This window comes from Balaenoptera musculus, chromosome 3, assembly GCF_009873245.2.
Source record: "Balaenoptera musculus isolate JJ_BM4_2016_0621 chromosome 3, mBalMus1.pri.v3, whole genome shotgun sequence".
Taxonomy (NCBI): domain Eukaryota; kingdom Metazoa; phylum Chordata; class Mammalia; order Artiodactyla; family Balaenopteridae; genus Balaenoptera; species Balaenoptera musculus.
Window position 1 is genome coordinate 81,470,767 of NC_045787.1, and position 26,978 is coordinate 81,497,744.

Genomic DNA, 26,978 nt, shown 5'->3' on the forward strand with positions numbered 1-26,978 from the left:
AATTACTGAGGTATTTATTTACAAGAAGCATTATCTCAAGAATTTTGTAATAGTTTCCTGTTGCTGTTGTAACAAATTATTATAAATTTAGTGGCTAAAACAATACACATTTACTCTCTCAAATCTGGAGGTCAGAAGTCTGAACTGGGCTGTACTGGGTTCAAATCAAAGTGTCAGCTGGCATGTGTTCCTTCTGAAGGCTCTAGGAAAGAGTCCATTTTTCTTGCCTTATCCAACTTCTAGAGGCCACCTGCATTCCTTGGCTCCCAGCCCCACATCACTCAGATCTCTGCTTCCATTAATCACATCTCCTCTGATTCTGACTCTTCTGCCTCCCTTTTTTCTTAAAAGAACCCCTGTGCTTATACTGAACCTATTCAGATAATGCTGAATAATATCCCATCTCAGGATCCTGAATGTAATCAAATTTACAAAATCTTTTTTGCCATGTAAGATAACATATCCACAGATGCTGAAGATTAGAAATGGACACGTTTTGGGGAACCATTATTCTGCCTACTACAAGAGGCATAATAATGGCACCGCTTATTATAGGAAAACAAGGTACTACCCTAGAGTATTGTACATGGAAAAAATGCTGGATCCAAGCTCTGGCTCTGCTAGTACCACTGTGACACATTCTGTAGTCACTAATTCTGAGTTTCCTTTTCCTAAACAGTATAAATAGGAGTCAGAATGCCTCCTTTGGCTATTTCCCAGGAATGTCCTAAAAACCAAATGAAGTAATAGCATTCTGCAAAGTAAAGTATAGCATAATTTATAAAAAGGGGAGGGGGTTCTAGTCTGAGATGCACCACTAATATATCTATGCCTCTCCTTCCTCATTTTCAAATGTAGTTTGGGGCTAGAGGTAATAGATTATTACTAAGTGCATCCAGCTGTAAAGTTCTCCCTTTTAAAAATACAATTAAGAAGGACCTTTTTTGATACAATCTACATGTTTAAAACAATTTAGAATTATTCCAGGCCAAATTTATATTACTGTTATGATTGAACATTTTACATCTGTGACTGAACACAGAGAGAACCTACTATCTTCACTTCATCTTTGGTCTTGTCTGAATGGTAATCTACCTTCCTGGAGCATTTTCATGGATATGGTGATATGCCTATTTTTTAAAAATTTCTCATGAAAACTGGTTGTACTATCGTTTTTCCAGGCATCTTATAAACTTCCTGAAGACAGAAGATTTTGCTCAAAACGATAAGTTTCAATAATTGTAATGGAAATAGAACCCTAATTAATCATGTCATTACTTTTTTGTGGCAACTGAATTTTTTATCCATTCCATTTATGTGCACAACTGGTTTAATAGCTTTTTACTGAATAGGTGTTTTGAACTAATTGACTGCAGGGTCAAATAATCAAACCAATGCTGCATGGAGATGTGGAGTAAGTATCTCCTCTTATGGAATTTAACTGGTCATTAGCCTGCTTTATGAAAGTCTTAACTAATTCCTGCTGACCTTCACCTTCTACTGTACCTTTTGGGTCATTCTTCAGAGATGAAAAAGGTTACTCTAGCAAATGAGATCATTGCGAAGGTTAGTAACAGTTCCTCCTCTAATTGTTACCTATTTATTTAATAGGTCTTGATTTGAAAAATTTGTTTCACTCTACTATCACTCTTATGGTCATTGATAAACCCATATTTTATTCATATAATCCCTGAATTTCATTTCAAAGATTTAGGAATTTCTAAAGTTACTTTTGTGACAAATAGTAACCTTTCTTTTAGAATGTTTTCACAAATAATTTGGACATTCTATTTTGTGAAAATTGTAGACTCACGTGTAGTTGTACGAACTAACACAGAAAGATCCCACATAGTACTGCCCAGTTTCCTGCACTAGAAACGTATAAGTACAGTATAATGTCATAGCCAGAATAGTCACATTGATACAATCTACTTACTTGATTCACGTTTCACCAGTTTTAAAGGTACTTTGTGTGTGTTTAGTTCTTTGCATTTTTTTTTACACATGCACATTTGTGTGCTCACTACAGAACAGGTTCCAGTACCCAGGGCCATCCTCCCCACAGGCATCTTCTTGTTCTCCTCCTCCTCCTCCTTTTGCTCCTTTTTTGACACAGTTGCCAGTGGAAAAAGAAAAATATTTTCAATAAATAGTGCTGGAAAAAATGGATACCCACATGAAAAAAAGAAGAAAAAACTTAACCCTTATTTCACACCAAAAACAAATTAACTTTAAGTGGATCATAGACCAAAGTAGTGGAGCCAAACTTTTAAGCTTCTAGAAGAAAAATGGTTTCAAAATCTACCTTTTATTACGTAAATAAATTTCAGATTCTAAATGTAAAATATAAAACTTCAAAAATATTGCAAAAGAAAATATGCTTTTAAGGAAGATCCATTTAAAAAGCTACAAGATGAAGGAATCATAAAGGAACAGACTAATGCATTTGATTACATAATATTAAACAAATTTTAAAAAACTAGTAACAGACTAGAGAAAATATTTAAAACCTATATGAGACAGAACTTATAAGAAAATAAAGGAATGAAGAAAATAAGATAACCATTCTCCTTATTTGGTTATGTTGTTTATGAACAGACAAATCACAAAAGAGTACATAAAAATTAATCTCATATGTGATCTGAAGAGTAAAATCAAATGAATTTATTTATGTCTGTCTTCCACCATACTACAAAATGAAAAGGAAGAAAAATATATACATTTGATATATCTGATGTTCAGAATTGGTCAAATTGGAAAATGCTCATGAACACTGTTGCAACATTTTTGGAAAACACTATCACAAAATATATTTATGTTTAAAATGCATATAATTTTAAACTCAGAAATGCTTCCTTAAGATATCTTGGAAAGTCTGCATACAAAGAATAATACATTCCATTTTTATAATATTTTTTTTTAAAAACCTTGGAGATTGACTAAACGTCCACTCGCAGAATTGTTCATTAAATTGTGGTACAAAAATATCATAGTACACGGTAAAAAAATAGACTATAATTAAATAGATTCATATAGATGACAAAGTTCTCCAAGTCATATTTTTTCAAAATACAATTCATAGAAAATTCATATGGTCTGATTACAGTTATAAAGAAAATCATACCGATCACAAAAGTACAAGTTCTTTCATCAATACTCATTTACAGTACCACTGAAATGATAAATAGCTATGTGTATTTATTAAACTGTACTTACCAAGTTTTTAATATAGATAGACATATAGATACACCATCCTGTAACATTGACTTTTTGAGAAGTAAAATGACAGTGCTGAAGGGAACAGGCTTTTCATGTAAATCACTGTCAATCCATTATAACCCTTTCTTGAATTGATTTTTAAAGAGTTACATTGTAAGAGTTATAAAGGGGGTATAATCCTAAGAGACAAAGAAAACCATACATACTGCATGAATGTTTACCAACATTTTATGAATATATGGCAAAAGTACTTGATATACAATGGGGAAAGCATGTTTATATGTGAAAGACAAGAAAGATAGTTTCACTTGAAAATCACAAATTAGAATTTAAAGGAATGCAAATTTAACATCCACTATGGTGTTTTGTTCAAGAACACCATTTCGGGTGATGAAGCCTTTTCAAACATGGTTAGGCTAGGCTTTTAATATACAACAAGAATTTGATTTCACTGTTCATCTTGCTTATAATATCTCTGCCTGAAGGCTACAAAAAGCATCCTACTTTAGAGTCTTGAATAAAAATGATAAACACAAGATATTAAAACTCAGAGATGAGAAGTTTCTATAAAATTGACTAATCAAAAGGGAAATTATTCTTTAGTCAGCTTACCAGATAAGTCCTGAATTTGGGAATAGGCTTTAGCAGGCTTAATAATGTCAATGCATTTCATATTGCCTCCTTATAAGAGGAGAAATTGCCATTAAAAGCCTCTAGGAAAGGAAATCGAGCAGATGCTCAACTCCTGATTTTAAGAAAATGCTTATTTAAAAGTGTATTTAACACCTTTTTATTTTCATTGGTAAAAAGCAAACCTTTTAAAAATCTTTATTTCATTATCACCGGCTGCCTTCTTTCTCCCCAGGAAAGGTAAAGCTTAATGAGATATTCTTACGTAACAATAAAGGTTCTTAAAAGAAAATTAGAAAGCTTGTTCCCAAAGGGATTTACAGATTAATTCACCCAATCACCTCATAATATAAGCGAGGAAATTAAAGAAATATTTTCTAGAAATGGAAAGAATTGCTTTTTTTCTACATGGTAATTATGCAGGGATCCTTGACCAGCTTCTCCCAGTGTGATTTATTCTTAGGTTTTTGTACCTGTGACTCACTACTCACTCATGAAGGACAGGTAAGCATCATGGAGAGAATGTTTGGGGGCTGGAAAACATACAGATCATATTCAAGGCAGAATATGGCTCTCCAGCTCTTTTTGGTTTTGGTTTTTCTTTTGCTAAGGTCTGAGAAAAAGAAAGCATAGGATATTTAGGATTTACCTAAGATTAATAGCCCCTCCCTGTGTACAGACATACTGAAAGCAGTTTACACAGAATCCAGGGACAACCCACTCCACACACACAGCTAGTTAGGAGGGAAAATGCAAAAAGGAAAAAAAGTGAGGGCAGAGAGGAGGTATCTATTTCACAAATAACCTTAATAATCTCTATTATACACTAAACTATATCCATTGTACTAGATTCAGTGTGGTTATAAAACCACTTTTTCCCTTGGGATCATTAAGCCTTTTGGGTTCATCACATAATTTTGAGGTTCTATGGTTACCAATATTTATGTCCCAAATTGGCATTTGAAAAGTAAATATTATAATTAAGACATTTTTTCCAATTATCTTGAGCAGTCTAAGGTATTAAATAGGACTGTGTCATTTGTTATCCCTGTGATTGTTGTTCTAATCAGTCATTCAGATCCATGGGAAATTGTCTTTCTTGAGATAGAGCAATGGTTTGTTGACATGACAAAAAGGCAACTAAATATGCTAGGTATGATACCCACAACTCAACTGCAAGCCAATCTCCTACACACCGTAAAATTGCAACTTGAGAAAGTCATTGGTGAACCATATTAATAAAAGATACAGACAACCTCACATACAACCAGAGTATAAAGGAATATAATGGAACTATATATTTTTATCAAAATAAAAAGTCTGTGGCCATCTTAAATTAACAAAAACAAAATGGATTGTAAAGTCCTACTCTTAGGGAAACCACTGACTGAAACCGCCCACCCTGGCCAGGTAACCATTTGCATGAGTTCTTTTATGACAGGAGGTCCTGGTAAGGAACATGGAACTAAGAAGCCACCACCAACCAGAAGAATTCGAGAAAGGTCAAAAGGGAACACCAGTCTATATGTCCTACCAACCTCCCAGGATCCTCGCTGGAACCCATCTTGGCTGAGTGATGCCCACGCCACCAGGAAGGACCCTGAGTCAGAATGATTGGCCAGAGACAACCGGGAAACTAATCCCATCACCATAAAACCTGAGACTGCGAGCCATGTGGCAGAGCAGTTCTCCTGGGTTCCCTTACCCTCCTGCTCTCCAGCCGGGTGCCCCTTCCCAATAAAGTCTCTTGCTTTGTCAGCATGTGTGTCTCCTCGGATAATTCATTTCTGAGTGTTAGAAAAGAGCCCACTCTCGGGCCCTGGAAGGGGTCCCCATTCCTGCAACACTACTTCTTACTAACTTAAGCAGTTCCCAGGAAATGGACTTAATTCCTAAACTCAGGCAAAGAGAAATGCGCAATGAAGCTAACAGAAATGTCTCGACCAATAATTTAGGAGAATTCTATGAGACCTGGACCCCTTATTCCACCACAGATAAATAAGAAGTTCTGACTGTACCAAATTGCCATTTATCAGGCTGAAAAAATCACCATCTGCTGCAGTGTTCTCCATCAAAAGGCACTTTGGCCTGAGTAAAATGTGAGCATAGAGTACAACACACAGAGTTGCTAGAATTGAAAACAAACTTTCCCTACACAAAGAAAAATCCTGCTGGTGGGAAAGTCCCTATTTACTTGTGATCCAAAAATATCCTTTCCAGACAGTGTGGAAAGACTCACGTATACTGAAGATTTTGACTACTAAGGTAATTTGAATATATATAAGTATGTAAAACCACAGACTTTGCTTAAAAAAAAAAGAAAAGAAAAAAAGCTACCAGAAAAAGGAAGCTCATTATCAGAGGAATGCTTGTTCGAGGAACCACTGGCCTGAGTTACCTGATGCATTAAATGAGGGAGGTCTTTCTAGTCCAGAGTGGGGCAGGCTATGGTCGAGTCACACAGCTTGCTGTGGTGAAAAACATCTTCCTCTGCTTCCTTCCAAGGAGTGAAAATTGGCTGGTGACTGTTGAGAGTTATCAATCTTCCCTCTGCGGAAGTCCCTGTAGGAAAGGGAATAACGAGGTAGCTTTGGAAATGACACAGGATTTAGCTACTCTTATATCCTCCTTTCTTTGCCCTAGCAATTTCAATTTGAATTCAGTTTGACTCAAGTTTAGCCAATATTTTTGTGTCATTTTCATAAGCAAGTTGATATGCCCAGTTTCAGGTGATGAGCAAACAAACAAGACAATATTCTCAAAGCTTTCAGTTTATTAGTAATAATCACGAGTTCAAAAACTAATGTATCTGGAGAAGGAACCAAGATGGCGGAGTAGAAGGATATGCTCTCACTCCCTTTTGCGAGAACACCAGAATCACAACTAGCTGCTGGACAGTCATCGACAGGAAGACACTGGAACTCACCAAAAAAGATACCCCACATCCAAAGACAAAGGAGAAGCCACAGTGAGACAGTAGGAGGGGTGCAATCACAGAAAAATCAAATCCCATAACTGCTGGGTGGGTGACTCACAGATTGGAGAACACTTATACCACAGAAGTCCACCCACTGGAGTGAAGGTTCTGAGCCCCACATCAGGCTTCCCAACCTGGGGGTCTGGCAACGGGAGGAGGAATTCCTAGAGAATCAGACTTTGAAGCCTAGTGGGAATTGGTTGCAGGACTTCGACAGGACTGGCGGAAACAGAGACTCCACTCTTGGAGGGCACACACAAAGCAGTGTGCGCATCAGGACCCAGGGGAAGGAGCAGTGACCCCAGGGGAGACTGAACCAGACCTACCTGCTAGTGTTGGAGGGTCTCCTGCAGAGGCGGGGGGTGGCTCTGTTTCACTGTGGGGACAGGGATGCTGGCGGCAGAAGTTCTGGGAGGAACTCCTTGGCATGAGCTCTCCCAGAGTCTGTCATTAGCCCCACCAAAGAGCCCAGGTAGGCTCTAGTGTTGGGTTGCCTCAGGCCAAACAACCAACAGGGAGGGAACCCAGCCCCACCCATCAACAGTCAAGTGGATTAAAGTTTTACTGAGCTCTGCCCAGCAGAGCAACAGTCATCTCTACCCACCACCAGTCCCTCCCAACAGGAAACTTGCACAAGCCTCTTACATAGCCTCATCCACCAGAGGGCAGACAGCAGAAGCAAGAAGAACTACAATCCTGCAGCCTGTGGAACAAAAACCACATTCACAGAAAAATAGACAAGATGAAAAGGCAGAGGGCTATGTACCAGATGAAGGAACAAGATAAAACCCCAGAAAAACAACTAAATGAAGTGGAGATAGGCAACCTTCCAGAAAAAGTATTCAGAATAATGATAGTGAAGATGATCCAGGACCTCGGAATAAGAATGGAGGCAAAGATTGAGAAGATGCAAGAAATGATTAACAAAGACCTAGAAGAATTAAAGAACAAACAAACAGAGATGACCAATACAATAACTGAAATGAAAACTACACTAGAAGGAATCAATAGCAGAATAACTGAGGCAGAAGAACGGATAAGTGACCTGGAAGACAGAATGGTGGAATTCACTGCTGCAGAAGAGACTAAAGAAAAAAGAATGAAAAGAAATGAAGACAGCCTGAGAGACCTCTGGGACAACATTTAATGCAACAACATTTGCATTATAGGGCTCCCAGAAGGAGAAGAGAGAGAGAAAGGATCCGAGAAAATATTTGAAGAGATTATAGTCAAAAACTTCCCTAACATGTCAAAGGAAAGAGCCACCCAAGTCCAGGAAGCACAGAGTCCCATACAGGATAAACCCAAGGAGAAACACGCTGAGACACATAGTAATCAAACTGGCAAAAATTTAAGACAAAGAAAAATTATTGAAAGCAGCAAGGGAAAAACGACAAATAACATACAAGGGAACTCCCATAAGGTTAACAGCTGATTTCTCAGCAGAAACTCTACAAGCCAGAAGGGAGTGGCATGATATACTTAAAGTGATGAAAGGGAAGAAACTACAAGCAAGATTACTCTACCCAGAAAGGCTCTCATTCAGATTCGATAGAGAAATCAAAAGCTTTACAGACAAGCAAAAGCTAAGAATTCAGCACCACCAAACCAGCTCTGCAACAAATGCTAAAGGAACTTCTCTAAGTGGGAAACACAAGAGAAGAAAGGGACCTACAAAAACAAACCCAAAACAACTAAGAAAATGGTCATAGGAACATACATATCGATAATTACCTTAAAGGTGAATGGATTAAATGCTCCAACCAAAAGACACAGGCTTGTTCAATGGATACAAAAACAAGATCCATATATATGCTGTCTACAAGAGACCCACTTCAGACCTAGGGACACATACAGACTGAAAGTGAGGGGATGGAAAAAGATATTCCATGCAAATGGAAATCAAAAGAAAGCTGGAGTAGCTATACTCATATCAGATAAAATAGACTTTAAAGAATGTTACAAGAGACAAGGAAGGACACTACATAATGATCAAGGGGTCAATCCAAGAAGAAGATATAACAATTATAAATATTTATGCACCCAACACAGGAGCACCTCAATACATAAGGCAACTGCTAACAGCTATAAAAGAGGAAATTGACATTAACACAATAATAGTGGGGGACTTTAACACCTCACTTACACCAATGGACAGATCATCCAAAATGAAAATAAGGAAACAGAAACTTTAAATGACACAATAGACCAGATAGATTTAATTGATATTTATAGGACATTCCATCCAAAAACAGCAGATTACACTTTCTTCTCAAGTGTACATGGAACATTCTCCAAGATAGACAACATAATGGGTCACAAATCAAGCCTCAGTAAATTTAAGAAAATTGAAATCATATCAAGCATCTTTTCTGACCACAACACTATGAGATTAGAAATGAATTACAGGGAAAAAAACGTAAAAAACACAAACACCTGGAGGCTAAACAATACGTTACTAAATAACCACTGAAGAAGTCAAAGAGGAAATAAAAAATACCTAGAAACAAATCACAATGAAAACATGACGATCCAAAACCTATGGGATGCAGCAAAAGCAGTTCTAAGAGGGAAGTTTATAGCTATACAAGCCTACCTCAAGAAACAAGAAAAATCTCCAGTAAAGAATCTAACCTTACACCTGAAGGAACTAGAAAAAGAAGAACAAACAAAACCCAAAGTTAGCAGAAGGAAAGAAATCATAAAGGTCAGAGCAGAAATAAATGAAATAGAAACAAAAGAACAATAGCAAAGATCAATAAAACTAAAAGCTGGTTCTTTGAGAAGATAAACAAAATTGATAAACCATTAGCCAGACTCATCAAGAAAAAGAGGGAGAGGACTCAAATCAATAAAATTAGAAATGAAAATGGAGAAGTTATAACAGACACCGCAGAAATACAAAGCATCCTAAGAGACTACTACAAGCAACTCTATGCCAATAAAATGGACAACCTGGAAGAAATGGACAAATTCTTAGAAAGGTATAACCATTCAAGACTGAACCAGGAAGAAATAGAAAATATGAACAGACCAATCACAAGTAATGAAATTGAAACTGTGATTAAAAATCTTGCAACAAACAAAAGTCCAGGACCAGATAGCTTCACAGGTGAATTCTATCAAACATTTAGAGAAGAGCTAACACCCATCCTTCTCAAACTCTTCCAAAAAATTGCAGAGGAAGGAACACTCCCAAACTTATGCTATGAGGCCACCATCACCCTGATACCAAAACCAGACAAACATACTACAAGAAAAGAAAATTACAGACCAATATCACTGATGAATATAGATGCAAAAATCCTCAACAAAATACTAGCAAACAGAATCCAACAACATTAAAAGGATCATACACCACGATCAAGTGGGATTTATCCCAGGGATTCAAGGATTCTTCAATATATGCAAATCAATCAATGTGATACAGCATATTAACAAATTGAAGAATAAAAACCATATGATCATCTCAATAGATGCAGAAAAAGCTTTTGAAAAAATTCAACACCCATTTATGATAAAAACTCTCCAGAAAGTGGGCATAGAGGGAACCTACCTCAACATAATAAAGGCCATATATGACAAACCCACAGCAAACATCATTCTCAATGGTGAAAAACTGAAAGCATTTCCTCTAAGATCAGGAACAAGACAAGGATGTCCACTCTCAGCACTATTATTCAACATACTTTTGGAAGTCCTAGCCATGGCAATCAGAGAAGAAAAAGAAATAAAAGGAATACAAATTGGAAAAGAAGAAGTAAAACTGTCACTGTTTGCAGATGACATGATACTATACTTAGAGAATCCTAAAAATGCCACCAGAAAACTGCTAGAGCTAATTAATGAATATGGTAAAGTTGCAGGATACAAAATTAATGCACAGAAATCTCTTGTATTCCTATACACTAATGATGAAAATTCTGAAAGAGAAATTATGGAAACACTCCCATTTACCATTGCAACTAAAAGAATAAAATACCTAGGAATAAACCTACCTGGGGAGACAAAAGACCTATACGCAGAAAACTATAAGACACTGTTGAAAGAAATAAAAGATGATACCAACAGATGGAGAGATATACCATGTTCTTGGATTGGAAGAACCAATACTGTGAAAATGACTATACTACCCAAAGCAATCTACAGATTCAATGCAATCCCTATCAAATTACCAATGGCATTTTTTACGGAGCTAGAACAAATCATCTTAAAATTTGTATGGAGACACACAAGACCCCGAATAGCCAATGGAGTCTTGAGGGAAAAAAACGGAGCTGGTGGAATCAGACTCCCTGACTTCAGACTATACTACAAAGCTACAGTAATCAAGATAATATGGTACTGGTGCAAAAACAGAAACACAGATCAATGGAACAAGATAGAAAGCCCAGAGATAAACCCACGCACCTATGGTCAACTAATCTGTGACAAAGGAGGTGAAGATATACAATGGAGAAAAGACAGTCTCTTCAATAAGTGGTGCTGGGAAAACTGGACAGCTACATGTAAAAGAATGAAATTAGAACACTCCCTAACACCATACACAAAAATAAACTCAAAATGGATTCGAGACCTAAATGTATGACCGGACACTATAAAACTCTTAGATGAAAACATAGGAAGAACACTCTTTGAAATAAATCACAGCAAGATCTTTTTTGATCCACCTCCTAAAGTAATGGAAATAAAAACAAAAATAAACAAATGGGACCTAATGAAACTTCAAAGCTTTTGCACAGCAATGGAAACCATAAACAAGATGAAAAGACAACCCTCAGAATGGGAGAAAATATTTGCAAACGAATCAACGGACAAAGGGTTAATCTCCAAAATATATAAACAGCTCATTCAGCTCAATATCAAAGAAACAAACACCCCAATCCAAAAATGGGCAGAAGACCTAAATAGACATTTCTCCAAAGAAGACATACAGACGGCCACGAAGCACATGAAAAGATGCTCAACATCACTAATTATTAGAGAAATGAAAATCAAAACTACAATGAGGTATCACCTCACACCAGTTAGAATGGGCATCATCAGAAAATCTACAAACAACAAATGCTGGAGAGGGTGTGGAGAAAAGGGAACCCTCTTGCACTGTTGGTGGGAATGTAAATTGATACAGCCACTATGGAGAACAGTATGGAGGTTCCTTAAAAAACTAAAAATAGAGTTACCATATGATCCAGCAATCCCACTACTGGGCATATACCCAGAGAAAACCATAATTCAAAAAGACACATGCACCCCAATGTTCATTGCAGCACTATTTACAATAGCCAGGTCATGGAAGCAACCTAAGTGCCCATTGACAGACGAATGGATAAAGAAGATGTGGTATATATATACAATGGAATATTACTCAGCCATAAAAAGGAACGAAACTGAGTCATTTGTTGAGACGTGGACGGATCTAGAGACTGTCATACAGAGTGAAGTAAGTCAGAAACAGATAAACAAATACCATATATTAACGCATGTATGTGGAACCTAGAAGAATGGTACAGATGAGCCGGTTTGCAGGGCAGAAGTTGAGACACAGATGTAGAGAAGAAACGTATGGACACCAAGGGGGGAAAACCGTGGTGGGGTGGGGATGGTGGTGTGCTGAATTGGGCGATTGGGATTGACATGTATACACTGATGTGTATAAAATTGATGACTAATAAGAGCCTGCAGTATAAAAAAACAAACAAGCAACTAATACTAAACTTTTTTGGGGTTATTTGTATGGAAATATGTTAATATAAATGTTTCAGACATTACATGAAATTTCTAAAAATCTTATATGTTCTGGTGTAATGATGTTATAAGTCATAATTCTAGTTATTACTTTAAAATGTATATCTCAGAAATAACTAAGTTTCCTTGTCAATTGCATTATGAACTTTCATCAAATCTTTAACCATGGTCATTTTTAAGTCTTTTGTCATTTACAGACAGTTCTGTGTGTACTCTGATGCTTTTGCAAATATGTTCCTATAAAAGGGTTTCATCTTCAAGGAATTCATGGAAAAGTCTCTGACGAGTACAGGTTTCTGGTAACTGACTATACTGCTGAACTGAATGAATAAACATTTTCAGAACTCTAATGGAAAACTGATGAACTCATAAAAGTGCTAACAAACGATCAAGATGAAAAAAAAAATTAATTACATGGGACTGAGTGAACTGATGAGGATGATTATAATTTTTGTGACTTTCTGTTTGAATAAAAAAAAAATCCCACAAGGACTCAGAGGCAAAAAATATACAAATCAATTTTCACTGCAAAGTAAAGGAGCTGTTACAGTGGAGGATTACTGGACTGAATGTCAATATTATGACATAGTATGAGTGTGTTTCGTGTTTGGTAATTGCAATCACTGTTGCTTCTGTTGTGGTCATCCATTTACAATGCTTGATGTCGGTCTATCTCTTGTAAAAATAAAATACAATGTGTGTGTGTGTGTGTGTGTGAAAAAAAAAAAAGAATTTAGGCAAATCCAAAGGTATTTCTCTTTATGAAAAGGCTTTAAGCCTTTGCTCTAACTTTCTAAGTCCTGTAGAAATGAATAATGCAATACACAAAATAAATACCTTTTAATGTAATAAAAAAAAAACACTAATGTATCTCAAGAATATAAATACAATGAAAGGAATCCAAGTAATATATTAAGAGAATTTTTTAATAAAAATATCTAACCCAAATGGTGCCTCCAGGTAAAGTGAAATATCTGCCTCTTCATCAAGTCATCCTGCTTCCATTTGTTTGAAAACTGTCATTAAACATACACAATTGCTGCCTCCAGAGCTGTGTAACAGCTATACACCGTGGCCACAAAATGCAAAAATACATTAAGAAGAGAACAGGAAACAAAGTGCCTTTGGAGACCCAGATGGGTAACTGACCTCAAATAAGTGATTTTCTTTTTTGCTAGATACATATTCATAAATAAGTGATACATTTATTCTAAAGTGTGTTTCCTATCAAGAGGAATTTATAAAGGACTCATATTAAGGAGCTCGGCAAACTCCTAAAGTCACTCAAATAGAAATACTGTATTTTCTATTACTCTGACATACAAAAATTAGAATCTTTCTGTAAGTGCATTTTACCAATGGCTCCATATAGAATTTCAAATTTCCTTCTTTACCAAACAGTAGCAGCACTACCAACAACAGAAAAAAGTTTTCAGTTCTAACAGCATCTGCATTCATATCACATGAAAAAGGAAACAGTGCCAGAAAACTTTTAACTTGCCAATATTTCAAAAATAGAAATAAGTACCTCTGTTTCAAAAGACAATTGACCGGTTTTCAGACATTCACCGTGTGTTCCGTTATGACCTAAATTATATTCTTACCTTCTGCACAAATGTTGCTGCATATATAATTTGACTCAAATTAATGTTCTAGATATTAAAAACCATTCACTTTTGAACCATGGCAGCAATAGCAAGTCAAGTGGCTAGGGAATACTCACAATAAATAGCTTCCAATTAATGGATGAGACCCTTAAGAGCCTTTGTCTTTAGGCGTCAGGATGGGAGTTATTTGTTATATACTAATAACAGCAGGTCAGACCACTGCAGAAACACATTTAGTTTTAGTTTTGCTATTTGGAAGTAGATCTTTTAGCAATCTACACTGACAAAGAAGAATCTTTATAAGTAGCTGCAAAAAACTGGCACCAAGTGGAAATAAAACAGATACACAGCAGCTCTGAATATTTCTGCCACACAGATTTCATTTTGCGTTTTCCATGAATATTGCCCAATTACTGCTCTCCATGCAGTCGAAAGAAACAATCATGTGGCACTGTTGAGACTATTCTAGATAGGACCTTATAAAGAATTCCTAGAGCTGAGCACTGATTAAAGGGTTTGTATAGAAACAGGTGCCAGGAGGGGGCCTGTCCTAGGAAGGATAAGTCAAGTCACCTCTGGGACAGTGGGAAAGAAAAAGAATACACTAGTCATGCCAAGAAGAATTTGTAAATGTCACTTCATGAATCTTCACACTCCCTAATTTTCTCATGCAAACATCGTAAAACCTAAAACTAAAACTGAAATGACTAAAGGCTTATAATCTTAAAGGGATAGTAAGACTCAAATTTTATTTGTCATAAAATTTTTAGTTGAGATTTCAACTCCAGTTAAAATTTTAATTATCCTTGAGGTAAACTGCTATAATAATGGCCCCAGTGAATCCATGCCCACTGGGTATTACACACAGACACACAAAATGGATTCAGCCATAAGAAAAAATGAAATCTTGCCATTTTGTGACAACATGAAATGACCTTGAGGGCATTATGGTAAGTGAAATAAGTCAGACTGGGGAAAACAAATATACAAACTTCCAGTTATAAAATAAATGTCCTGGGGATGTAACATTCAGCATGATAACTGCAGTTAATAATACTGTTTTACATACATACTTGAAAGTTGCTAAGAGAGTAGTAGGTCTCTAAAGTTCTAATCACAAGAAATCATTTGGTAACTATATATGGGGATGGATGTTAACTAGCCTTATTGTGGCAATTATTTCACAATATGTACAAATAATAAATTATGTTGTACACCTGAAACTACTATAATGTATGTCAGTTATACCTCAGTTTTTTAAAACAAGATGATGATGTGAGCAACACCAAAAGCATAATCCATGAAAGAAAAAAAACTGAGAAACTGAACTTCATAAAAGTTAGAATCTGGGGCTTCCCTGGTGGCGCAGTGGTTGAGAATCTGCCTGCTAATGCAGGGGACACGGGTTCGAGCCCTGGTCTGGGAAGATGCCACATGCCGCGGAGCAACTGGGCCCGTGAGCCACAATTACTGAGCCCGCGCGTCTGGAGCCTGTGCTCCGCAACAAGAGAGGCCGCGATAGTGAGAGGCCCGCGCACCGCGATGAAGAGTGGCCCCCGCTTGCCACAACTAGAGAAAGCCCTAGCACAGAAACGAAGACCCAACACAGCCATAAATAAATAAAATAAAATAATTAATTAATTAATTTTTTTAAAAAAGATCGAGATTTGGAGATACCAGGTGTTCTCAAATGAGACAGATTTAAAAAAAAAAAAAAAGAATCTTCTACTTTGCAGAAGATACTGTTAAGAGGAAGACAGGCCACAGACTAGGAGAAAATATTTGGGAAATATGTATCTGAAAAGAAATTCTATCCAAAATACACAAAGAACTCTTAGAATTCAAACATAAGAAAACAATACAATTAAAAATTTAAGAGACCTAAATAAATACCTCATCAAAGAAGACAATGGATGAGAAATAAGCATATGACAAATGTTTGACATTATTTGTCATTACGTAACTGCAAATTAAAACAACAATGAGCAAACACTACACACCTATTAGAATGGATAAAAGTTTTTCAATTGAGAATACCAAATCCTGGCAAGGATGTAGAGAAAAAGGAATTCTCATTCATTGTTGTTGGGAATGCAAACTGGTACAGCCACTCTGGAAAACAGTTTGGCAGTTTCTTAGAAATTTAAACTCTGTCTTACCATATAATCCAGCAGTCACTCTCCTACATATTTACTTGAAAACCTAAGTCTACACAAAAACCTGCTCAGGATGGTTTATAGCAACCCTATTCATTATTGTCATGAGTGGAAGCAACCAAAATATGCTTCAATAGGCAAATAGACAAACTGTGGTACATCCATATACTATTCAGTGATAAAAAGAAATGAGTTATCAAGGAATGAAAGGACATGGAGGAATCTTAAACACATTTTGAAGTGAAAGAAGTCAGTCTGAAAAGGCTATATATTGTGTCATTCCAATTATATGACATTCTGGAAAAGAACAAATATAGAAATGATAAAATGTTCAGAGCCAGGGATTTGGGAGCGTGAAGGAGGGGTTGAATAGGTGATTTTTTTTTTCAGGTGATGAAACTATGATGTATGATACTGTAATGGTGGATACATGACATTCTGCATTTGTCAAAATCCTTAGAATGTTACAACATAAAAGCCAAACCTTAATGTATGCAAGTTCAAAAAACATCATTTAAGACAACAAAGGATCTGAAAATGGACTACAGACTGTGACAAAAGTATCCATATTAGAAACATATTGAACACCATTACTGAAAATGGCTGGGATGTAAAGGTGCTGACCTTAGTAACGTTAGGTATGACTGGCTTCTGTAAGACTAAAGGCAAAAGGAACTGAACGTGAACACTGTACTCTAATTCATAAAGTTTTGTCCTGTGGCAGTATGAGTTTAAAACTCTGACACTGTTATGCATGTATACTGAAACTGAGAAATTAAATGAATTGTGGATTACAGGAACCTGATTTCTCACTGTTGGAGTATTTACAATAAGCAAAAGAAATAGCCTAGACTGACTGATGTGGTAATAATCTTGAGTTGAAGACATCAAATATGAACTCATATGTACCATATATGAATAATGAGGGATAGATATACAGCTATTTATGTGCATGTACATGTGTTGCTATACAGACATATTTTCTTGCTATTTCAGCTGAGAGGGTCTAGAAGAAATGATAACCCAGCAGCAGTGAGCACACCCAACACCCAGACCTTGATTTCTAAACCTTTCTCCAATAAAAGGAACCAGAGATTTTTTGGGGAAATGACTGATTATAAACCTTGGTAGGAAATATACAAGCTGAACCTGGAGCATCTTGTATTGCCAGAAAATAAGGATGTACAGAAAAAGCACACACACATATACGTAAATACACACACATTGATGGGCATAAGTTAAAGAAACAAAGAAGCCAGCTGAAAGCTCCCAATGGCCAAAGCTGAAACAATTTGAACAAGAAAACCAATAAAGTAGTATTAGATTATAACCCTAACTATAAAATAGTCATGAATTCATACTGATGTAAAAGAATGGTTGAATACTTAAAGAAGAGTGGGAGAAGAGACAAATCTGCTATGCAAAAGATTTCCAAATAATTTATATAGATACTGTGCCCTCAGAAGGAAAAGCATAAATCCATTTCCTAAGACGGGGCTATGCATAGTGTCTTTTCTTCCAAAGACTGAAATATGGAGTATAAAAAAGGTTGGGTGGGAATAACTTTGCAGTGGAGAAACTTGACAAATACTACCTTAGAGAGATGATTAAGATTAACATCACCAATGATAAATCATGTTAATAATGCATATCCTTGGTATGATATGATGAAGATTTACCTCTGTGCTATTCCTCCCTAAAGCCCAAGCCCAGTCTACTCAAGAGGAAAACATTAGAAAATTCCAACAGATCAGTATCATCCAAAATACCTGAAAAGTGCTCCTCAAAACTGTCAAGTCCATCCAAAAAAAAAAAGAAAAATCAGAGAAAATGTCACAGGCAAGAGGAGCCTAAGGAGACATGACTAAATGTAAAATCATATCGTAGGTGGGATCCTGGAATAGATGAAGGATACTGGGTGAAAAAAAATAAGGAAGTATGAATAAACTGCAACTTTAATAATAAGAATTACATTTGAAAACAGCTCATACAGCTCAATAACAAAAAAAAAACCCAATCAAAAAATGGGTAGAAGACCTAAATAGACGTTTCTCTTAGACATTTCTGACATGTTCAACATCACTAATTATTAGGGAAATGCAAATCAAATCTATAATGAGGTACCACCTCACACCAGTCAGAATGGCCATCATTAAAAGTCTACAAATAACAAATGCTGAAGAGGGTGTGGAGAAAAGGGAACCTTCTTGCACTGCTGGTGGGAATGTAAATTGATACAGCCACCATGGAGAACAATATGGAGGTTCCTCAGAAAACCAAAAATAGAATTACCATATGATCCAGCAATCCTACTCCTGGGCATATATCTGGACAAAACTATAATTTGAAAAGATACATGCACCCCATGTTCATTGCAACACTATTTACAGTAGCCAAGACATGGAAGCAACCTAAATGTCCATCGACAGAGGAATGGATAAAGGAAATGTGGTACATATATACAATGAAATATTACTCAGCCATAAAAAAAAAGAATGAATGAATGCCATTTGCAGCAACAGATGGACTTAGAGATTATCATACTGAGTAAGTCAGAAAGAGAAAGACAAATACCATATGTTATCACTTATATGTAGAATCTAAAATAACACACAAATGAACTTATTTACAAAACAGAAACAGACTCACAGACATAGAAAACAAACTTATGGTTACCAAAGGGGAAAGGGGGTGGAGGAGGGATAAATTACAAAGAAAGAAAACGATTATATTTGATCATTAATTATAACAAGTGTACCATACTAATGTAAGATGTTATTAGGGGAAACTGGGTGTGGGGTAAATAGGAACTCTCTTTACTATTTTCTCAGTGTTGCTGCAAACCTAAAGCCATTCCAAAAAATAAAGTCTATTTTTAAAAAGTTAATGTGGCAAAAGATAGGTTCAGAAAAAGAAATAAGGAAACTGAGAAAACTATTGCCTTTGATAAAAAGATGTAGAAAAATTCTTAGTCATTTAAATCTCTGAAGATACTGAACTGCAAAAAATATGACTGAAATGACAATCAAGTGTATTTTATATTGTACAGAATATTTCATATTATTAATAACTAGTACATTCACTAAAAATTATATTCTGTTAGGTTTTTTAAATATATATATATGTAAATATTGGTTTTACTGAATTTGCTAGTTTGTGAACAGACTGTTATGGCATATATTTCCAAGATTTGAAGGAGTTTTTATTACTAGAAATTATTTTTTGGCCACTAGAGGAAATAACAGCTTCTGAAAATGATATATTCAAAGTTAAAAATTGTTTAGGATTATATTAAATAATTTAATACTATGCTGAATAATCTTTATTCCTTCTGTATATTCATGGAGAGGGATATTTTTAGACTCTGCATATAATTTACATAGTTTATCAAAATTATATATGTCTGCAATAGGTAAGCTAATTTTCCTTGCTTAAAAAGTTCTGACAAATATATGAAAAAGAGAGAGAGAGAGAAGCCCCTGACATTCAGAAACTGGTCTGACAGTCACATCTAAGCCATTTATTCTCCCATTTGATAAACAATGTCACAATATACCAATTTCAGACAAGGTTACTCTGAGACACAATCATGAAAAACAGCAAGGCCACTTCATAATTTTGTCTAAGAACAAACAAAAACATGGTAACTCCACCACCCACAAGAAAACACTCTCCTTGTTCAAACACTAAATGAGTACCTGCTACTTCTCTACCCATAGCACTGCCCCTGCTTTCTGACAGTGTTCACTCCTGAAGGCCATCTCTTCCTTACACCCTTTCCCAAATCACCCAACCAGAATTTAAATCCCATCGCAGATTCTTTCTAACACACTCTTATAAGAAACTCCACGTTCCTCCATGGTGTATGCTCTCCTTTGACGAGGTGAGTACCTGATTTGTTCACTTCTGGCATCACAAAAAAATAGAGAACATTTACAGTTCAGAAGATCTAATCAGCAAATTCTCTCTGTAAATTACTTACCCTTGGAAAAAAGTTAGCATACTAGTTCTTTCAGGGTATTAAAATAACTACTAAAATAACTGCTCAACAGAGTTCATTATAATAAAAAACACTTTTTTTGGTAATTGCAGAGCAGATTGCCATCTTTCTCATCCACTTGGCCAGATCTTCCCAGACACTAAGCTTTTCCTGTTTTCCCCTCTGTCTTGCGTCTTGCTGCTCATCGCTCTGTTTGACTTCTCCATTTATAAAGCGTGAGCAGTACCAACACAGAACAGCCTGTTACAGAGGCTTAGTTCTTTATCAAGGCAAAGATTCAAAGATTCCCAAACTGTACGAAGGGATCAGATCTACAGTAAGAGGCTGCCAGAACATAAATATTAACCCTATGTGTGCTTTAAAGTAGGCTGTGGTGGTTAGAGTATTACATGAAAGTGTTATGCAAAATGTTTATTCTTGTTTTGGAAGGACAAAATTCAAGGATATTTCATATCCTTTCTTCTAATGATTCTAGAAGTTCTCTAGTGCATTCAATTCTTTATCTGATTCTTATGCTACCAGTTTGTGTAATATTGGGCAGCCATATAAATAGTTACTCAGTTTCTTTCTCCTTTAATAAGTATCCATTGCTTTAGACAAACTGGACTGAACAATGTTCTTAAAGGAATAATAAAAAAAAACTGGGTATCTAGTTATTAATCAATTTGTCTACTTATCTAACATTTATCTGTTCATTCACCCATGAATCCATTTATTCATTGATCTATTTAACTTATTGATTGCCTGTCCTTTATCTCTTACAGTTGAAGTCCTTGCTTTGTTGGTTTATCACCTGTGTCATGTGATTTGGAGCAGGTTACCTCTCTAACCTCATCTCACACCACTCTCCCACTCATTGGGCTCCATCACAGCTGGCAAAGTCTGATCGTAGGAGCTTTGCATTTTCTCTCTAATGCCTGAAAAGCTCTTTGACAGATAAGTATTTGGCTTTCATTCTGCTTTTCTTCAGGTCTTCAGTCATGTGTTACCTCTTCATGAGAATTTCCTTGAACCCTTCCTAAAATTATGTCCCTTCTCCATGACACTTCCTATTCCTAATTCTCTACTTCCTTCTTCTGCTTAAAACAAATATTATAATTGTTTTATTTATATATTTTACTTATTTTGTCTCCTATCTTTCTCCTCAAGTAGAATGTGAGCTCTACTAGGGCACAGATGTCTGTTGGTTCAGCGCTGCTTCCCCAGTGTCTAGAATGGAACTTGCCCATAGAAATCTGCATTAAAAATTACTTGGATTCATGGAGCTCTTGAGAAGATAAAAAGACATGGTGCAAGTAAGGTGCTTGCCACTGAACCTGGTACAGACTATAGACTAAATAGATGGTACACATTGTCTTGTATTATTTTATATAACTTCATTCAGAGAACACTTACCACCACCATGAAACTCAAGTACTCATCATTCTCTTGGAGGGTATTATTATTATTAGTTATTTAGCTGTTATTAGAGAAATTACTAGGTTTTAGTCAGAGACTATATATAAATATATATATAAATATCCACAGATACTAGACATGACATCATTATATTTTTACAAGAAAATGTATTTTGAGTAACTTACCATAACTATGAGGTTATGACTTAAGTAACACATGACAATAAGTTTCAGTGGCATTTGCATAACTATAACTCAATCATAATATTCATAATCAAGTCAGAATCATTGTAGATAAGTAGAGCTTTAATGAATGCAGTTAATTAACCTTAATTTACAAATGAGTGCATTTAAATAATAATTTTGAACTTTCACCTAGTAGAGAAAAGCAACACATTATTCTCTATCAATTTTAAAGTATCAGCTCCTTATAGAGTTAATTCGTCCACTTTTTCTTGGTGTTGGAATATAAAATAAAATGTGTATACCTATCTAATGTGACATAAATAATAGGAGTGACATCTATGATGATTAGTCATATGATTGCCTATGCCTCTTAAAATTATAAAATTGTAGCTTCCAGTCAGAAAACATTTCATGTATTAAAAGCATCACCAACCAAAATATAAATCACGAGTTGTGGTACAACTTGAATGGAAAATGTGTATAGTATATACATGGAGGTAATGCATGGTAGTTTCTAGTATCTGGTTTATATCAGGGACAATATGATGAAACAACTAGATAATTTTTGGTGAAATAAAAAAAGCTTTAAATAAAAAGTTTAAAGTGCTAATAGCCTTGTCTTTTTAATTTACCAAGAATGTGGATTCATAAGTCAGAATGCTTCTCTTTTAACCCTGGAAGTATGACTTTGAGTAAATCACCTCACCTCTCCAAGCTTAATTTTTCTCTTATTTGAAAGAGCAATAATATTATAATCCACATAATCTTTATACATATAACATTATCCACATAAACCTTTTTAAAAATAAGTATTTAATAAATAATAGTACTAGTAGTAGTTATAATCATAGTAATAGTATTTGCAACAAGGGAAAGACTAGCCTTACTATGATACTAAAGATACTAAGGAACTATCCTTGATAGTTCTTTTCCTCACATTTATGAGTCTTGCACCTCTTGAAGGGGAGAATTACAAGGTGAGAAAGATACCCCCTTGTCCCCAGGTTGGGTCAGTCTTCTCTGTAGATCCCCAAGGAAGCAGCATTGCACCAACCCTGTGGCTTCCCAAACACAAACCTGGCATGAAATCTATTCCGTTTGTCCCAAATTAGATTACTATCATGATGTCTGTAAACTAATGAACATGTAATCTGTGTACAAGGAAAAGGAGGTGAATGTGACACCCATCTTGCTATTACTCTGCACACGGTAATACCTGATGTCTCTAAATCTTGGTCATTTTATGTATATCGTTTGGGTGGCACTATCCCATTGACCAATCTAGTCTCTAATTAAAAGCACCTATACAAGGAGGTAACAGTTTGCTGTCCTACATGGAAAACAAAGAAGTTTAAAATCTGACATTATGCCCTTTTTTAATTGCTGGGTGAGGAAGTTTCCACTCTAGGTATTCAAACAGGCCAGTTTCCAAATTAAATAGGGCTGAAAAATGAACTCATGGTGAGAAAAGGTACCTCTTATGTAAGAAAATTTAGACTATGACTTTATTTTACTGTTCCATTTTTTTGACATCTTTATTGGAGTATAATTGCTTTACAATGGTTTGTTAGTTTCTGCTTTATGACAAAGTGAATGAGCTATACATATACATATATCCCCATATCTCCTCCCTCTTGTGTCTCCCTCCCACCATTTTAAAACATATTCCAAAAATAACTATTTCAACACTCAGTATCATTATATATAGGTATGTGAGAATGGATACATGTGTATGTATGGCTGAGCCACTTTGCTCTGCACCTGAAACTATCACATTCTTAATCAGCTATACTCCAATATAAAATAAAAAGGTTAAAAAAATTATTATAGGTATATGAACTTTTTTTTTTTTTGGATGGAGAAATCAGGGCATTTTATTGATGATGGCAACGTACACGACTTCACGCTTAGGTAATGCAGTCGCGATAAGGCCCTAGCCCAGGCCTTATGCTTCTCCTCAGGATCCCTGGGGGCAAACTTCTCCTGCAGTTTCTTCCACATGCCTTTATTCATCTCCTTAAACTCTTCCAAGGTATCTGTGGACAGGACCAGTTTGTATTCTTCCAGGGACAGGCCACTGAATCTTGTGTCTCTGGGGCGAGGGTACTTGTGTTTGTAGTAGTTTGAATGGAGAGGTGCTAAGCTCTCGTACTTCTAATCACAGGCCTCAGGCTCTGCAATCTGGGTGTTCTCTCCCTCCCTAAAGGCGTTCACTACATGCTCCCACTGATAAGTGCCCAAGTCCCGGCCTCATTTGGTCTCGTCCACTGGCCATTCCTCACAGAGTTTGAGAAAGTTCTGGTAGCGGCTGGCCGCCATTTGGGGCCTGAACTTTATTTTTAAAAGTGCTTTCAAGTCAATTTATCAATTCCCCAGAGATACAGGACACATTTAATTAACAGCTATATTTTATAAATGACAGCACAGAAGAATGTGAAAATACTGAAGAAAGGAGAGACAGAGTCAGAAAGCTGGATTGGAGCAGATGAAAGAACAGATTTTGTTTTGGGACCACCAGGGATCTCTTCCAGATACCCAGTATCCCTTCGTGGATATCTGGCAGTTCTCAGCCATACTAAAATCTCCCATCTTCAGTTACTATTCTTATCTAGGGTATGAAAGTTGATAAAGCTATTAAAAAGTCAGATTTAGAGTGGACCATAACAATGAATTTTAACTCATAATTCTGCTAAAATGTCTCCAAACCATCCACATTTTTCTTAAATTTGTAGTTATATTATTTCTATATTTTAAACCATTCATAATTTGCAGATATAGAGAGTCTATACCAAAAACTTAGCGAAGTTTTTGGGTGAAATAGATCGTAGTGAGCCTTCACATCAAAGTCAGTTTTACATTTTAGATTTAAATTGGCTTGAGAAATAGATATGCCAGTTATTATGGGGAGCATCAAAAAGTGTATGCTAAGGTTTCATTGAAAAATATAAACCTTTTCCCCACATATTGAAAAATTTCTGATACATAAAATGATTTTTATTTTAAGATTGTCAAAATATATATGTTTTCACTTTATCAATTTTAAGTACATTGCTTTATGAACATTTTTAAATAGGCTGTACTATTTAATTTTCCTCTTAGTATATTTCTCAAAATATTTTTATTTTGGCTTTGTTTTAATTAATATTTGCTTCTTAAGTAAATAAAATACCATTTGATGTGTTCACTTTCAAAATGATGAACAGTAGACAATAATGTTTTCTTTTTTTTTAATTAAACAACTAAAACTCACTCCTACAACTATATTTATCTTTCATCCATTCTTTCCAAATGATGTGTAATTCTCCTTCCTGTGCATTTATTTCATGTCATGTATCCACTCTCCATGTGACAGACACTTAATCTGACTCCAGTTTACCAGCTGAGCTGATAGTAGGGTGAGGCAAGTGAGGCAGATGGGGCACAACACTTAAGGAGGCACTTACTCTCAGGGTGAGTGTGCTATCCTGTACTCATGTTTTACATGACCTTTAGAGTGAGTGCCTCCTTAAAATCTGCACCTGAGTTGCCTCACTTACCTCAACTTAGTCCTCAACCAAGAACAAACACAATATTTCTTAGTCCACAACCAAGAACAACCTTTTACATGCCCCTTTTTGACTTTATATGAGGATAGATTTGGATTATATACCTGGTAAAAGAACAGATTTATCACAGGGTATGTGTCTACAAACTGACTCACTGGTACTAGATTACTTTCCAAATGTCCACAACAACCTACACTCCATTAGATGTGCGTGAAGGTTCCTATTACATTGGTGCATTCTTAGTATTATTTAGTGTGCTAATGGCTCTAAAGTGCTATTCTTGCTTTAATTTACATATTTATGATCACTAATGATTCTATGACTTCCCCTTATGCATGCTCGGTAGCTTTTTGGTTTTAATTTTTTGAAAATGCCATCTCATATCTTTCACACTTAATTGTATCAGAATTGCTCTTTACAGAAGAATTTCTCATACTCTAGGTATTGATTCTTAGTTGATTTCAAGTGTCAGAAATATATGCCCCCAATCTATTATCTGTTTATTAACTTGATACATGGTGCCTTTCATTAAAATTTTTCTTGATGTAGTCAGATTTATTAATTTTCTTTCTTTTGGTTTGTACTTTTACATTTTTGTTTAAGAAGTTCTACTACCCTAGATAGTCTTCTAGATTTTCTTCTATTAACTTTATACTTTTACCTTTCAACTTTAGGTCTTTCATCTGTCTAGAGGCCACCATCATATGTGGTGTTAGCTAGTGTGAATGAATGGATTCTGATCACTCCTATTCCATTTTCTCCCGATGACAGAATTACATATCAAAGAGGCTGTAAGAACTGCCTCTAGAGGAGGACTATACATCTCTACCCCCATTGGCTCTGGTGTTGCTCACATGAGTAAAGCAATATGGGCAGATATGAAATGGTGAAATGTCAGGCAGAGACTTTGAAAGGCATCAGGTATTTCCATTGGCTCCTCTTGCCTTCCTGCTATCCACCATGAAAAGAGCATGCCCCCAATGACTGCAATGCCTTTCACCTCCGTTTCAGAATGAGAGATACATGGAACAACCCCAAATCCAAGCCTAGCTGATCTCAGCCAACCCACAGATTATCTAGTCCGTGGGCAAGAAATATGTGTGCTACAATGAAATCTAGCTAACAGATACACGAATTCCTTTTTACTTTCCTTCATGTAGATAGCCATTTTTCTGTCAAGATGACATAAAAAAGTGTAATAAATTAAAAGGTTTCCAAAAGATCTAAATAGCTATCTTACATAAAAGGATATAAAACTCCTCTATTCATATTAAAGAACAATTTCCCAGATGTCAAACTAATCATGAGCATCTTAAGAGGAAGTGGAGTTTACATTCACTGCTAAAGCACACTGCTACATTTTTCTAACAGGAGGGTACATTGAGGATGTCAAATACGTGCGCAGTTCTCAACAAAGTGTACAACTGGGGTGTTGAGATCATAACGGTATAATGTGTACTTCGGAGGTTCATCTAAAAAAACTGAAGTTAGACTCACTAACTGACAAATTTAA

General features: G+C 35.8%; 1 pseudogene; it reads right to left on the minus strand.

Annotated features, from left to right (window-relative positions):
- Positions 1-24,239, minus strand: part of LOC118892505 — a 33,379-nt pseudogene extending 9,140 nt beyond the window's left edge.
- Between the last annotated feature and the right edge of the window lie 2,739 nt (positions 24,240-26,978).